Below are 16,421 nucleotides of genomic sequence, written 5' to 3'. Positions count from 1 at the left end.
TAATTTTTCATCTTCTAGCTCACCATCCTTAACCGCTTTACTGCTCTTCCCCAACCTTGCATGCTTATCAGATATCAGTATTTGTGGGAATGTTTTCATGTCTCTTAAGCCTTTAAATCCTCTTGTCTATTAATGCACCAATCTATTGCAGTTGTGTACACCATAAGTCCACAAAGGAGCTTTCCAAAAGGAAAACATTTCTCTAAGAGGACAGGGGGCCTTCCAACTAGTGAATTTTATTTCTCTCACCACAGTCTTCCTTCTTCAAAACCCTTTATGTCTCCTATGACTCGAGGGAGATCATTTAGACTATTATCCAATGTCCTGCATTGTTCTCGATGATACAAACAGGAAATGATACCTAATCTCAACACCCTTAAATCTTTTTCCAATAGATCTTATAAGTCTAAATCTAATATGCTATGTTTTCTTAGTAATAAATATCAACAAAATTATTTCATAACATTTCTCTCGCACAAGAAATAATTGGGATTTGAATTTTCTGTCTTCACAACACATTTTACCAGTGTCTGAAAACTAATATGGTAACAGCTGCAGGCTTACCTGGCTTGTAGATTTTGTTTTTCAGCCAGCACAAAGAACTACAAATACTGTTAATATGAGAAAAGAAAAATACAAAATTTAAAGAAAACACTTTGAATCCCAATTCCATCTCTTCCAGCTACTGCAGGGAGGATATACTCTCATGATTATCAATAATGTGAATAGCAAAGAAATTCAAAACATATTTCTTCTCACATTTGGCATCAGTATGTGTGAGGTTTTATTTGGTTTTTCATCTGATTTGTAAGATTTTTTTTCATCTAGATAAGAAACAGGAATCCTGGATCAATTAGAAGTATTAACATAATAAAGGAAGACTTGACCCACTCAGCAGTTACAAATCATGTGGAGAAATGCCAATACTGTGGAGAAAGCTGAAGTCTTCATGAACTACAGGACAACAAACACAAGGTCTCACGCCCTCTGAAGAGGAAAATTCTCAGGAAGGGAATCCACACAGCAGCTCCAACTTTTTAATGAAGGTGATCTGCAGTCTTTGAAACCTTTGTTGCTATAAAGTCTGCCAACTATTTGCTCTGCCAGAGCGTTTATGCAATAAATACTGATATCTCTAAGGGTTTCTTACAGCATACAGAAGCCATTTTTTACTACCTTTCTGCACAGAAGCACTACTATTTATTATTCTCTATTCAAATAAGAGACATATTTTTTTTATTTTACATAGCTAAGCTACCAATCAAATGAAATTCTAGTAATAAAAATTGGAAATGTCTAGTAATTTGTATTTGCTTTGACCTCAGCATGATCTATCTTAACTACCCGTGTTTACAATACTTTCTCTTTGGCCACCTACTGATTTCACTGATTTCCTAAATTATGCAGTTTAAAAAAAAAAAAAAATCTTCTATTTTGTAGCTCATTCTTCCTGCAATCTTTTTTACCTCCTTTAACCCTGAGACTCCAAAGACATCAAGAAAATACAAAACCCCCAGGAATTTAATTCTGAAGGAAATATCTGAAACTGACCAAAACAGAGAGGTGATTTCCACTTCTTGAATGAAGGAACAGTGAAAGCTCCAAAAAGCAAAGAGCTCAGTTAAAAAAATTTCAAGATAAAATATTTCACATGGTTTTGTATTAGAAATACTGGTTTACAAATAATTTACAGTCATCTATAATGTTTTTATTTCTCTGATGAATATCTCGAAAGTATTGCTAATTTTTCATGGCCATTGAACAGTTCTCAACAGGAACCAGTCAAAATACTCTTTGAAGCATCACCAAACTCTGCCTCCAGGAGCTCTGCTGCATTCTGTCTGGCAAATGATCTCAAAGTGGAGAAATAAGAGTAATGCACAAACACCAAATAAGATCTAAACATCATTCATATCAACTGTCTCTCACTTGGCCTAAGTAAGACCCTCTAAACACCAACTGGGGACTAATTTATAACTATCAGCACTTTGCTTTTGGTAGAAAAATGCTTGATATTTTTTTATACGGCACCATTAAAATATTATAGCATATCCATACTTTAAATTCACAACCCCAAAAGAACTTGCCATTATGCTCAAACAGAAGTCATCAACACACTAACAAGGCAGCAAGAATACTACAGGGAAAATAAAATTTGACATTGTTATCAGCTTCATAAAGTACATCAAAGACCACAGATGGAATGGCTGCTCCTGTCAGTGCATTCACATGTCCCCATTTATTACTCTTTTCACAGTCTTTCCTACAGTATTTCTTCTATAGTTCTTCGCTCAAATCAGAGATCAGCAAGCAAGGTGCACCATTAATTCACAAATTTATCTCTCTGTTGATACAAGAATGATATTGCAGAGAGTCTGCCTGGGTTGGAGTTATGATTCTTCACAGCAGCTTGTACAGTGCTATGCTTTGCATCTGCATCAGTGCTGGTGCTACACCAGCATTTTGACTGCTGTTTAGCAGTGCTCACACACCATCAGGGCTCTCCCTCCAGCTCCACACTATTCAAATCCAGGAGGCTGGGATTGTATCTATAGTGTGTTTGCTGCTGTTGTGATGATGTTAGGTTGATTTTGGTGTGAGGAAATTTTTGTTGTTGCTGCAAACATAATTCACGAAAAGCATGTAATGAATTTAAATATTGTTGATTATTCGTAAATGTGTATTTCTGAGAGATGGGAAGTAGAATGAACTGGATACAGGTGAGGTGGGGGGGCACATCTGGGAAACCATATTTTAAAAAAGGCACAGGACGTGTGGGAGACAGGAGTGCGGCAAAATGTGGGAGAAACAACTCTGCAGAAAACAAGGTCAGCGAAGAAGTAGGAGGAGGTGCTTCAGGTTCAGCAGCAGAAATTCCCTCCCAGACCAATATGAGATCACATGGATCTGTTCTGAAGGACAGCAGACTGTGGAAAAGACCAATACAGGAACAGTTAGTGAAGAACTGAGCATCCCAGGAAGGACTCCATCCTGAAGAAGGGGAAATTTTTCCCCAAATCAAGACTGTTTTGCCCATGATGGTAATGCTAAGGGATCTTCCTGCCTTAATCTCAACCCACAAGCTTTTCCATCTTATTTTCTTCCTCTGTGTGACTGAGCACACAGAATGAGAGAGAGGCTGGGTGGGTATCTGACAACAAGCCAAGATCAACCCAACCCAATTTATTAGGGTAGAGACTTCTCAATCCCATATGTCCGCTCTGATATTAGTCCATGTAGCCTGTGTGCATATTATCTGACTATAAACAGCTATGAGAAATATAACAGCAAGAAACTGTTGCCATTTCACATTTATTTTCCACTCACAGTTTGAATAATAATTTCACTCTGCCATAAACACAGTTTCAGAGGTCTAAATGTCACCAGTGTTCTTTAGAAATAGTGATATTGAATTTCAGTATCTTTCACTTCATCCGTCAGTAGAAAGTAATATTTTGTCAGTAATTTAAGCAATTCTAATTTACAAAATCGGTGTTCTTAATGTGTGTCAGTCAGGCATCGTAATTGTAAAATCAGTTTTCACCAGAACCATCAGTTTAATATAATGAATAATATTGCAGAAAGGCAGCATAAGGCACAGAAGGAAATTGAGTGGTAAAGGTGAGGAAAATTTTGAGATTTCCAACTTACTGAAAGACAACTGAATGTTTAGTACCATATCAGTTACGGAAATATTTGGGCATATACAATACATATACTGTTTATTATACCTGTTTTGTACTTAATCAAATATCCTAAAAGAGGAAAATTAAAAGGAGAAAAAAATGTTGAAATTAGTACTGTATTTCTAGCCTGTATATGTTATATTATTATAGTATATGATGCAACACATGTAATTTAAATTCTAACCTATAATTTATAGAAACAACACAGAAGTAAGCATACATAGTTCAATAAGAGCAATCATTACCTTATTGTACAAAATTTATTTAGCGTTCAAACTAAAGTTCAAGAGAATTGCAGGAGGATAAGAAGGCTCTGGGAAAGCACCCAGCATATGCAACTTTCTCAATGTGTTTTTTGTTGCTTTATGTGCAGGAAAAGTCACTGAAATATATCACCAAAATGTTCTTCACCCAGATCAAGCCATTATATGTATTCACCTTGTATTCAGAGGTATTTGTACTGAGGTAAATTTATGGTAAGTTTAAATAGTTTTAAAATATCGCCTCACCTTCAAATTGAAAAGTATCTCAAAACAGATATTAGAGCATTACATATTAAATGAGAGTTTAAAAAAGATGGAAAAAGTCATCTTTATGGTATTATTATAGCAATTTTCTTTCAGTGGGTTAATAAGTCTTGCAAATACATGTTTGTGCACTCAAAACTGGTGCCTTAGTAAATGAGCATAATGTAGTTTAGAATGGGATTTTGCATCTCTATAGTATCATCCTAGGGCTAATCCTAAATCTTATAACTGCTTAAAATACTGTATGTGGTTTTAATAGAAAATAGCCACTTAACTCACTTTAATAGCTGACAGCCCAAAAAGGTTCTTGCTTATCTCCTGAAAAATGGAAACAGTGACAGTATATGGAAGCTCCTTTTCTATATCTCCTAGGTGACTCAATATGAATTCAATTCAGATCATCCTTGTTGTCAGTCAAACAGGAAAGTAAAAAAAGTATCCACGTCTATATCCAGTAAAGAAAAAACATTTCCACAGAAATCAGTAAGTGATCTGCTCCCAATTCCTAAAAGTTACGGTGAAAGCAAGAAGACCAAACACACACACAAAAATACTCAATGGCTAATACTAATGTACTAAATAAAGTAGAAACTATATAATCAGGTGAACATCTTGGCTTGTATTATTTATTACTGCTAGGAGAGTACTGCCTGGAAAATCCCTGATTGGACAATATATTCTTTCCTGCAGACAGATCAGGCAGTTTATGACCACGCTTTAGTGAAGTTCTTATTTTTTAAAACCTCTTTTAAGACCTCTCCCTTTTTTAAATAGGAACAGTTCTTTTGCATGCCTCAATTTACTCTGTATTGGTCTGAAGAAAACAGAATATGGGAAGCATAGCTTTTTATGTGTTTCAGACTTACCTTGGAAATTACAGTGACAAACTTTCATAAACAATGACACAATGTCATCGGACTAAGTTATTATTGAGTTGCATATTTTATTATACATGTATCTATTTTACATTGGCTTAATTAGGTCTTCAAAAGAAAGTTATTCTCTACCTTCACAATTGAAGAGAACTCATTAAAATACAGCGCATATCATTAGCCTGTATGGAGCAAAAACACTAATCTAGAAAACACTTCTATTTTGCTATTCACTTTGACATTTTGATCACAAATGTGGAAAGTAACCATAACTCATTTTTTCTCCTCATTCTTTCTTTAAAAGCAACACAAAAAGTTCAAGACTTTGTCAAGAAGGACTACTTCTACATGAACTCTAATATGTGGTATATTTATCATATTTTACTTGCTTAAAAACTGAAGAAACAAAACCCTATTATTGATAAACGAAACCCAGAATATTTCATCACTGATAGAGGAAATCTGTTGTATAGTCTCCCTCCCTGCAATATCTTATTTAGTTCTATCATTATTTCTCTGTGAAGTTATTACACAAAGGTAATTGTACAACTACCAGTAAGTTCATTTTTTAAAAAAAAGAAAAAAAATAAAGAAAAAAAAAAAAAAAACCCAACACATTTCCAAGTACAACAGAAAGCTATGCATTACTATAAACTGCAAATTTGTTTTTAGGTATATTTAGCAAGTTCCTGAAAATCATTCCCAGTATATGTCCACCATAGCCATTTATCCAAACTGTCAAAATATTACAAGAGTTAAGAAGATAAGAAAAATTTATTTAATTTCAAAGAAAGAAACAACATTGATTTTAGTCATATATTCTTTTCTATCAATTCTACATGCTCAAATCTATCAGAAAATAGTACAAACTTAATGAAAGATTGTTTCAAAGCTATAGTTTTTAAGACTTTCTTCTTAATTGTATAAAACCTTTAAATCTATTTATAGTTTCCCCCCACTTAAGAAATGTATAATTCCTGCATCAATATTAACCCAAAACGTTGAAAATATTAACCAAGCAGACAAAATGTATTTTTTAATACAGATACTCTTTTGCCCCCTCTGAACCCTGGACTACATCTGGGACAAGTTCCTCCCATGTACAGGAAGACCAGAAACCCTCTTGAATCTCTTGGGCTAAGCTTTAGGCTATGTCCAGGAGCATGCTTGCACACATCACCTTCCGACACACTCTCCTCCAGGTGAAACAGGACCCAGCCCTGCTTCAGCATCTATATCATAGTAGCAGAGTGCCATGTTGCTAAAGCTCTAGAAGAAATGGAGAATACTAGCCTGACCATGCCTGTCTTTAATGCAGCTTCTTAGTTTCTGAATAAAAAAGTTCTTTTGAAGCATCTTCTTTCACTCTCTCTGTCAAAATGCCTGGTAATAAGGCAAAAAAATTTAAAAATCAAAAATCTTTAAAACACGCGCTCAAATTTCTAGTTTAAAATAAACAAATTTTACTGTCAGACTGCAAATTTTTATACTTTTAAGTCCATTCCTCTATCAGTTATCAAAAATAGTGTCTATTTTATTTCTTTGTGACTGATAATCAAATGCGAAATTTCATATTGAGCATGCGGATTAGAATTTGTGTTGCTGCTGTGTGTCTTGCCTAGGGATGACAGGTGAGATGAGCCCTCAGGGGCCAAGAGGGAAAATGCATCAGACTTTAGTCAAAACTCCAGGCAACTCACTTGAACTCAGTATCTCAGCTTAATGAGTAGCTAAAACAGAATTAAAGCTCGCAAAAATATACAACAAAAATAATATATAAGAATCAAAACATATTTACTTTTCATGACAGATCAAATTACTACAGTCTGTTAAAAGTATGTTTCCTCAGTCAGTGAAATTTGAAGTTTCATTGACAGCTGCACCAAACTGGGACAACAAAAATTGTTATGGCCACATGTGGTCTTCAAGCAGACCTAATGGGTTATTTTGAATACATACTGGAACTGGAAAACAAGGTTTTCAACTATTTTTGGAATGCATTTGAGTTAACCTTTTTGTTCCACTTGCTATTATTGTCCTTCTCATGGTAATGCAAAGTGCCCTACCCGGCAAAAATACTCACATCATAAATATAGACTACCTATGACCCTAATATATCTATTAGACTGTAAAATGGCCTTTTCTGTCAGTTTGGCTCAAAGTATTTGGGTCAAGTGCACTGTGGCCAAATAGGAAATATATTTTCTTTTTTCCCTGCTCTATCAAGAAGGTGAAAGTTATATTGCTACTTTTTGCCCTGGAACAGGCCTCTTTCCCTGTCAATCTAGCATAAACTTCAGTAAAAAAGAAAAGGGAGCTACACATTTAAAAGAGAAAAAAATCAAGGACAGATTTATTTTGTATCACTTAAAGCATGACAGGAATAATTGAGTGAGTTATTTTTCTCTTTGGTGAGAAGACAAAAATGTATAAAATCCATCATTCAGAGTGAAACACTACCCCCACTCAACTGCTTACAGATGTTATTAGAAACCATAAAGTCAAAATCACATGTCTGAAAATCTATTTAAAAAAAAAATTGTGAACTTGTGAAGAGCATATATTAATTACACAACTTGCCTTGGCAGGACTAGAAATTTTAAATTAGTCTATCAAGAGCAATTTTTTTTTTGTATGGCCTAAAACTTGTTTTAGACTTCTTTAGTTAGTAATTATATATAGAACACTAAGAGACCAGAACTGTGTAATGAAATGTTATTGAAGAAAATCGAAGGAATTATAGCATTGTATTTTACTTGTGTGAAGAGGTATAATACATAAAAAAGAATTCTGAAATACTTGCTTCAAAAATGAACAATTTACAACTTGATGAATAATTTGGAAAGTACATTATAGATGCATTTCGTAAAGTGCATTTATACCTAGCTAATTTAAATGCCATTGCTTAAAGCAGTCCCAAGATGCCAATCACCATCAACACATGAATACTAAATAGCCAGGCACTTTTGTTCATAGCTGGAGTTTTGTACATCAGGCAAGAAAAGCCTTTTAATAAAGCAACCCTGTCTGATTCAGAATGGCCCCCAAATGCTATCCAAAATGATGGCTCAGCCTTCATTACATTAGGAAAATACAAGAACTCACGCACAGAATACTGCAGTCTGACATCTTAATGCAGCTGATTCCTGCACAGTGCCACAGCTGTAGCTCCAGGGACTGAATTCCCCCATTGTTGGCACCAAGTCCTTTGCTAGGCTGGCACAGTGCTGGCCAGCTGGTGACACAGGAGCTGGAGCAGAGCCCACAGGATGCTCCCCCTGCCAGCTCCCTAGAGGACACTGCCTGAGAAGCCAGCCCAGGAGAAAGGGGCTGCCACCACAGCCCAGACCACCAGCCCGTGGCACAGCAGTGACCTGGCAGCAGGCGCTGCCACCACTGCCTCCTCCATTTCATCCCCTTGGACAGTGGCAGCCCACCTGCCCGGGCCAGACAGAGCACACAGGGACAGACACTGGCAGCGGGAAGAGAGACTGAAGGGAGACAAAGGCAAGGGAAACCTTAACGAAGTGTTTGTAACATTCTTGCTCAAACAAGGGTGCAGCATCAGGCAGGAAGAAATGCTGCATGGCAAAGTCTGTATCTTCCCCTCTGCTCCAGGAGAATCATCAATATAAGACAGACTCTTAAAAGCCTTTAAATGGAGGCTGGCCTTTCCTGCAAAATTTGCTCAAAATTCCTCAGACCTGAAGTACAGGTATATATATATACACACACCTATATAAATACACACACATATATGTGCATACATGTGTATGTACATATATATGTATATACATACCCACACCCCTGTAGGTACAGGTATACATAGAGAGTGTTCCTATTCCTGCAGAACAAGGGAGGAAAGATCAAATTTTTCATCCATCAGTGAAAGAGATCATTGGAAGTACTTACATTGGATGCATATACATTTCTATATGGGGATGAGTTTTCTTAATCCAGCTTCACTGCCGTGGATTCCCAGCAACAAACTCAGATCAGGGACAGAGCATAATTATTAGAAAAAAAAGTATTTAAAGGGTTCACCTGAAGGGCTAAAGAAGCCAAAGAGTAGGATCAAATCCTGATAGTCTCTAAACTTGCAGAAGTTTGAGGCACTTTGCCTGCCCTAGCATCTCAGTCTTGAGCCATCTCATGAGAGTGACAAGCCCTCCTTTCTCTCTCAGTTACATATAATTCAAGGTTTTTTGCTTAATAGTTTGCTGTATCCAACCTCAGGATAAGTAATAACCAGTCAATCTCAAAAGGTTTCAAGGTTTAATTCAGAGAAACATCTGAAGGGCCTAATATCACTTCCAGCCTAATGAGCTGAGTAGCTCCTGAGAATCAGGTCTCTGTTGACATTTCCAGTAACTTGTTTTTAACAAGGATTGAAACAGTACAACAGCTTCTCCTGTTGTTTCAATATTTCTTTATATTTTCCTAAGGAAATTCAGACAAAATACACAAGGGATTTGAAGGGGGGCATATGGAACAGAGGAGGAGGATGGACATGATGAATAGCGGAGAATTAAATTAAAGGAACAAAATTTAAAAGTACCTCAAAGCTTTAATCAAAATATTCAAAGGTTTTTAGGTAGCTAGCTAGTTATCCATGGTTTCCAATTTTGTTGTCAATTTTTTTCTCCAAACATTTTAATCAAGAGAGAAGAAACCATCTGACATTGTATCATAAAAAAAACACACTTTCACAAAGATGTGATCTCTTCTTCAGTATCGTTTTACTTGAAATGTGCTCGTTTAAGCTACCAAGCCAGGCTAAATCTGAGTAATTGACCTGGGGTAACACAATCCTTGTCTACAAAGAGTATTTATTTTCCATAGGTCACAGCCTGATACCTAAGTTCTGCTTTAGTTTCAAGTATGGACATAAAACAAGACAGCCAGATGTGTCACTCATTTGCTATACGCAACCTTGAAATTCAGTCACAGGTTCTTCTAATAAGCAAAGATTCTGTTCAAATACACATGTAAGCTTTTTAGAACAATATTTCTTAATGTAAAATTTTCTTAAGTTTTAGGTCTTTGCAAAGTGTCATCCTGAGTGATTTCCGAACCATGTGATAGAATTGCTCATTGCCCACATACCTGCATCTTTGATAACTTCTGTTTAATAACCAGTTTTATTCCTGTTCTCCATGCAGTGGTTGTCCTCTGCAGCCATGGCATTGCATCACCCTATGAGACAGTTAAGGTAAAAACACATTCTGGAACAGGCTGTTCCCTGCTGCAACTCCTCTAAAGCCAACTCATTTTCATCAAGGGTGAACTCAGATCACAGTCTTTTAAGATGAACTCTTCAGTATTTATTGAAGGCAATCCAAATTTCAAAAAAATTCTCATGAAAAATTTTAATTTACTGTTTCAAGACAAGAATGGTGTGTTTACAGCATTAGCTTGATCTAAATCATACAACAGCTTCTCAGCTTTCCAAGACACAATTATCTTTTAAATACCTGAAGTGAAAAGGTCATAGCAAAGACTTCCTGAATGGATTTAATAAACCAATAATAGGCCTAGGTCTACAGTTCTTAAGTAGGGCTTGTATTTGGTATTTACCTGTAGTTTAGAGAATACAGAAAATTTACAGTTATTACTTTATCAAATGTTAAACTAGTTATTCTTACTTTTCTCTTAAGCATGACATCCTTTTTCCATTACTTTTCATTTTGCCTTGTGTTGCTTATTTTTTTTTTGACATCTGAATACACAGGACAGTAGCTATTCCAATTGTATTTTAATATTTTATGGTTTGGAGATTGCATTAGTCTCAAGAACACAGAAACAGCTAAAGTTCTGAGAGTGTCACATGAAATATAATACCAATAGATGAATATAATACAAATATAATACCAATAGCCAAAAATGTTTTGACATTTTATGTAATGTCAAAAATGAACCATGCCACTCCACTTGAATTAGAAGGGGTATGCACATAGTCTCACATCATCCACCATATTTTGATCCACAGTATATTTAGTATTTCAATGAGCCAACAAGGAGGTGATAATCACACAAATTGTAAACAGACACAAGATTGTATTCTTCTCTGACAGAATATAAAAATAACAGGACAGGTATTAAAACCCAAGGAAGGACTAGCATGATGCAGTTAAAATTGTGTATATTATTGGAATGGTTTTCATCTTGAAAGCCAGATGGTTTATCCCCAATAAGGCAGAAATTTGTTTCAAAATATTCTCTTTAATATTGGTCTGGCCTCACTTTGAATATTGTATACAGTACTGGGGCCCACAATTAAGAAATGACATCAAGGTAGCTGAACTCATGTAGAGGAGAGCAACAAAGTTAATGAAAGAGTGAGAAGGAATGACCAAGCAGGCTGAAGACACTGGCTTTGCTGGCTTTGGAGAACAGGAGGGTGAGAGGTGACCTCCATTCTCTCTACAGCTTCCTAAGGAGGGGAAGTGGACAGGAGGGTCCTGAGCACTTTCTCTGGTATCCAGTGACCAGACACATGGGAAGGGTTCAAAGCAATGTCAGGGGAGGTTCAGACTTGACATTATGAAACACTTTTCACTGAGATGTGGTCAAACTGTGGAGCAGGCTTCCTAGTGTGGTGATCAGTACCTCAAACCTGTCAGTGCAGGAGAAGTATTTGGACAATATCCTTAATATACTTTAGCTTTTGGTCAGCCCTGAAGTGGTCAGGCAGATGGAGCAGATGATACTGCATGTCCCTTCCAACTGGAACTATTCTACACTTTTCAATTCAGGATCTTAAAATTTTCAAAACCACATAGAACAAGACAGCCATCTCCTGCTAACCTACATTCAAAAAGGGTTTTGTTGTCCATTAAAGGGGTAGGACTTGACCCATTTTTTATGAAGCAAAGAATTTTACAGATCCCTTTTCACACAATAAAATAGCAAGAGCTGAATATTACCTTTTCATCTCAGACATTTTCCCAAACATGCTGCAGTACTAGGTCTGCCAAACTTGTCTCCTCCTTGTACTGTTCCCAATGCAACTTGCCCCAGAAGATGGACACAAGATTCAACGTATTGGTACTGGTCTAGCAGAGAAGTGGGGGACTATGAGGCAAAATTCCCTTTACTCTCTCAGCTGATTCTACTTCTTAGTCATGTTGCAAAGGGTATGAATCAACTTTAAACAGAAAAGGTCCTTACACTTTGGAAAACATCCAGGTGATATCCACTACTTGTGTCCCACACTCTTTAAAACAGAGACTTGAATAAAACACCACTATTTCAGACAAGCTATGCCTGACCAGAACAAGCTCCATTTTGGCCACCTGTTCCTGTCCTTGGTGATTATCAACAGTAAGATCCTAAGTAGAAAAATTGAGCAAACATAAAAATACATTTCCTGAATAGTCTCACAGTCCTTAACTTCTGAAGGAACCTCTGGTTCTGTCCAGTGGGAGCGTGTATTCCAATCCCTTCTTTAACAAAACCCAAACCAAGAGAGACTGAGTTGTACTAGCCAGAATTAATAACTGTGTTGCTGAGGTAACAAAAGGTAATGGTCAATGTACCCTCTATATTGTACAGTCTCTAACCATTTTTACCCTCAGTCACACAGCTTCTGGATCTCCATAGCTTATGTTTACATAAAATCAGGAACCCAACAGAATTGCATACCCATTGTAACAACTGATTGTTTTATTTATTTGTCTAATTCAGTGGAAGAAAATATACTTTTTAGTGCATCTGAGTAAGGTTAAAAATTTTTAAGAACACATCAAAATATGGTTTTTTCCTTGAAAAGAACAGACTACTAATAGAAAACACTCTGCAATTAGGGATATATTAGGTATTTCATTATTTGGTACAACTTTAAAAGCGAACACTCTCCAGGAAGAGAAATGACTCCCTGATACTAAGTCACATGCATCTTTGGAACTTGGCTTGAATTTTGTACTGAGGTTGCACAAGTAATTATCATAGATCTTAACAAGGCTACCACTTCGTATGTATAAATAAAATATTCCGACTCGCTACACATAGCATTATTTGGGCATATGTCAAAGTTCCTGACTGCAATTGGCTGATTACTGTATGATTTTAGATACTATAGCATCAGTTTTTAATTTTGCCACTTGTCTGCTGTGCCAAAACCACTCACAGGAGAAAAATTACAATTAAAACTTCTGCAATATGTAACAAGTGGGAAGAATGTTAATAATGTGTATGTGACAGAGTAGACTAGGTCAGCCTTTGGACTATATTTTTCCTGAATTTAATTGCTCCGCAACAAGGTTTCATTGCTTTCCTCCCACAACATCTAAATGCAGTCACCTGTGACAAAGAACGAGTTCACTCCCACAGAAAAAGAAAGAAAAGGAAGAAAATAAAATTAATGTTGCTGTATACACAAGACACTTGTACACGGTCATGAAATCAAGGTAATGAAAATGCAAAAAACCTGGCATTGTCCCTGCCTTGTACTTAAATATTCCACAGTGTGCTTTTACACTTCTTCATCTGACACCCAGCCTACTAGGAGTTGAGGAACTAGATGAGAACAACACTCAGTAATTTCTAAAGTCTCTGCCTTCATAGCTGAAAAAACACTTCAATACACCACAGGAGAATAGTTTAAGAAGGCTAAGTCAGAATGCTTATTACCCTTTAACCCACAGAGCAGATTTCCTCTCTGCATATTTCTTTCATGGCACTACCACTCCTGAAGGGGCAAAAGAGAGTTTGTGAATCCAGAAAGGCCAGAATACTTTTGTGATTTGTGCTTACTCAAGGTACTTGTAGCTTTGCTCTTGAAGAGGCTGCATGGCAGAGTTTATCAGCACCAAGAGAAGTGCATGTGTTCAGGGCCAATTGAAAGAGAAGATATTTTTGAAAATATAAAGTTACAATTTCTTCAGAGATGCTTGAATATATCCATCTCTGCTTAATAAAGTGTCAATTACGGGCAACAACACGGTCTCCTGAGCATGTTTTGATAATGTAGAAACATCAGAACATGCCACAATACACTCCTGTAACAATATTTAAACATATTGTTTAAACCTTGAGCACATGTTGTTCTATTCATTCCAGGTTCTAGCCTGAAGATCCCTCTTTTTCTCCAAGGACTGCATGCTTAATTGAAGTAGCAGCAAAACTCACAGGAAGAAAATGTGACCCAAGATCTCAGTCTTAAGTATGACACTGGCTCTGATCAATCACTAGATTTGAAGAAGAATCCCCAGGGCAATGACTCTCCAGATGTACCATTAATTGCTTGTTGAAAGAGAAGATAGACACCAAAATGTCTCTAACTGAGCTGGTGACAAACAAGTAGAACAAAAACATGCATATAAGAAAACCCTCCATATTAAGAGAATTTGAAGTGCTTTTTTTCTGGCTTATCATGCTACAATCTGAAAATAACGCACCTTTACAAGCCCTGATTTATACAGAATATGCCGTGCCTATAAAATGCTTATCAAAAAAAAAAAAAAAAGACAAAAACAAAAAAAATCCCACCACATATTTCAAAAAAGTATTTCTAGGATTAAAGTGCATGTAATGAATTCCTGAATTTGTGATAATGGTATCTCCTTTCCACAATTACTAATTCTCTTGTTCTACTTCAGCTTTTTGATACTTAGGTAAACAAAAGCGGTGTTGCCCTTCCTTTTTTTTCACTTGGTTATTTATAAGTTAAACCAGAAATGTCATAAGAATCTTTGCTAATAAATTATTTGATAATCAAAGAGTCAGACCATCTTAGGTACTCAGGCAGCGATGGAAAACACTTCAGGGATTGTGATTAGATTTTCTAGAAAACATTCCTATTACCCTTAGATTTATCCCATTTTTATTTTTATATCTTTAAAAGAAATACCTTTTTTTTTAAAGTCCCTGGTTATGAGTAAGATAGGAGGAGAAGCCAACCAAGAGCTTATGGGTGAGGATTTAAGGAAGGACAGGAAAGAGTGGGGGGACTGCTACAGGCTGACTGCGCATGGAGACTGAGCAGGTGATGCTGCTGTGGCAGATAGGAACAGCATCACACTCACAGTCCCTGGTCTAAATGGGGGACTTCAGCCACATCAACATTTACTGGAAGGGCAACACAGCAGCACACAAGCAATCCAGTAAAGCAGAAGTTCTTTACTGGGATGGTGGTGAGGCCATGGAGGCCCAGAGGAGTGGTGAATGACCCATCTGTGCAAAGGTAGAAGGGTTGGAACTAGATGACCTTTAAGGGCACCTCTAACCCAAGCTTTTCTGTGATTCTGTGACACATAAAAAAGTCGCTGGTGGGTATAGCTGCTGTGGAATAACAACAGAATTTAATGTTTGTGAGAAAGACATCTCAGTACCAGCAGGTCAACAGGTCACTACCATTGCTAGAAATAATGTTTTTGAAAAAATTGTTCATTTTCTTTTTCATTGATCATCACCTTATCATCATAGCAGAAAAGCAGATGGCAACACCCCTGAAGAGATTTCTTGTGATCCTGATGAAAAAGACTTGAAATAGCAAAGGAGAAATCAACATTAAGAATTGTATGTGCTAAAAGCAAACTTCTAGTACTCTATACTATTCTTCACTAGACATAGAAGAGCTAATTTCCATTGTCAAGTATTTTTAATGTCATTCATTATCATTTTGGGATATCATAACTACAGCTAACACTACATGAGAAACATAAAATGAAGACATAATATTTTCTTTTCTAACTAAAACAATAAGAAGAATTGTTCTTCCATTGTTGCAGTATCCAAAGTCACGAAAAAATAATTGGTTCCAAAAGCTGAGATGCACCAGGAGCAAACTTCTCATTTTAAGTTCTAACTTCCACTGAGGTTGAATTCCCTCTGAGAAATTCAGTTCTACCCATATTTTCCTATTGAGCTCTGTCTTGAAAATGTTCAATTTTGTCATCTTATCATAAAAGTTATTTACCTTCTTGGTGATTTCTCATGGTCATGTCCTCACAGCACTGACTCCTTCTTCACAGCACAGCCAACAAACTCCAGCTCTCTTCTCGACCCACTCTTTTATAGCACTCGTCCTCACTGGACACAGCTGTGGCCTATTAAGGGCAGGCCTGTTCCTAATCTTTGGTGATTAGCACAGCTGCAGCTCCTTGGGGTGAGACTACCTTCTGCACTATCTCTATTCTCTTGCATTCTAACCCCCCACAACTCAACAGATTACTTTGCCTAAAAATACCTTCCGATTATCTCCTAACCAGCTTCTCAGTATTTAATCAAGTATTTAGTCATTTACTTAATGTTTTGCCATGATAAAAGTTAACTTTTTTCATTCGATTCCATTATTTTTTATACCAACTGCACCTGGAAAACCCACTAAAATGAGC

At 36.6% G+C, this 16,421-nt stretch overlaps 1 long non-coding RNA gene across 1 annotated transcript; it reads right to left on the bottom strand.

Moving 5' to 3' along the window:
* Nucleotides 1-964: 964 nt before the first annotated feature.
* LOC132082120 (uncharacterized) lies at nt 965-16,051 on the bottom strand. The gene is made up of 3 exons (XR_009419773.1): nt 16,004-16,051; nt 10,192-10,281; nt 965-2,927 (listed from the first exon to the last, which is right to left on the bottom strand). It is a non-coding gene; the product is annotated as an uncharacterized LOC132082120 (long non-coding RNA).
* Between the last annotated feature and the right edge of the window lie 370 nt (nt 16,052-16,421).

This window comes from Ammospiza nelsoni, chromosome 1 (genome assembly GCF_027579445.1).
Source record: "Ammospiza nelsoni isolate bAmmNel1 chromosome 1, bAmmNel1.pri, whole genome shotgun sequence".
Lineage (NCBI taxonomy): Eukaryota > Metazoa > Chordata > Aves > Passeriformes > Passerellidae > Ammospiza > Ammospiza nelsoni.
This window is presented reverse-complemented; position numbering and strand designations above follow the sequence as displayed.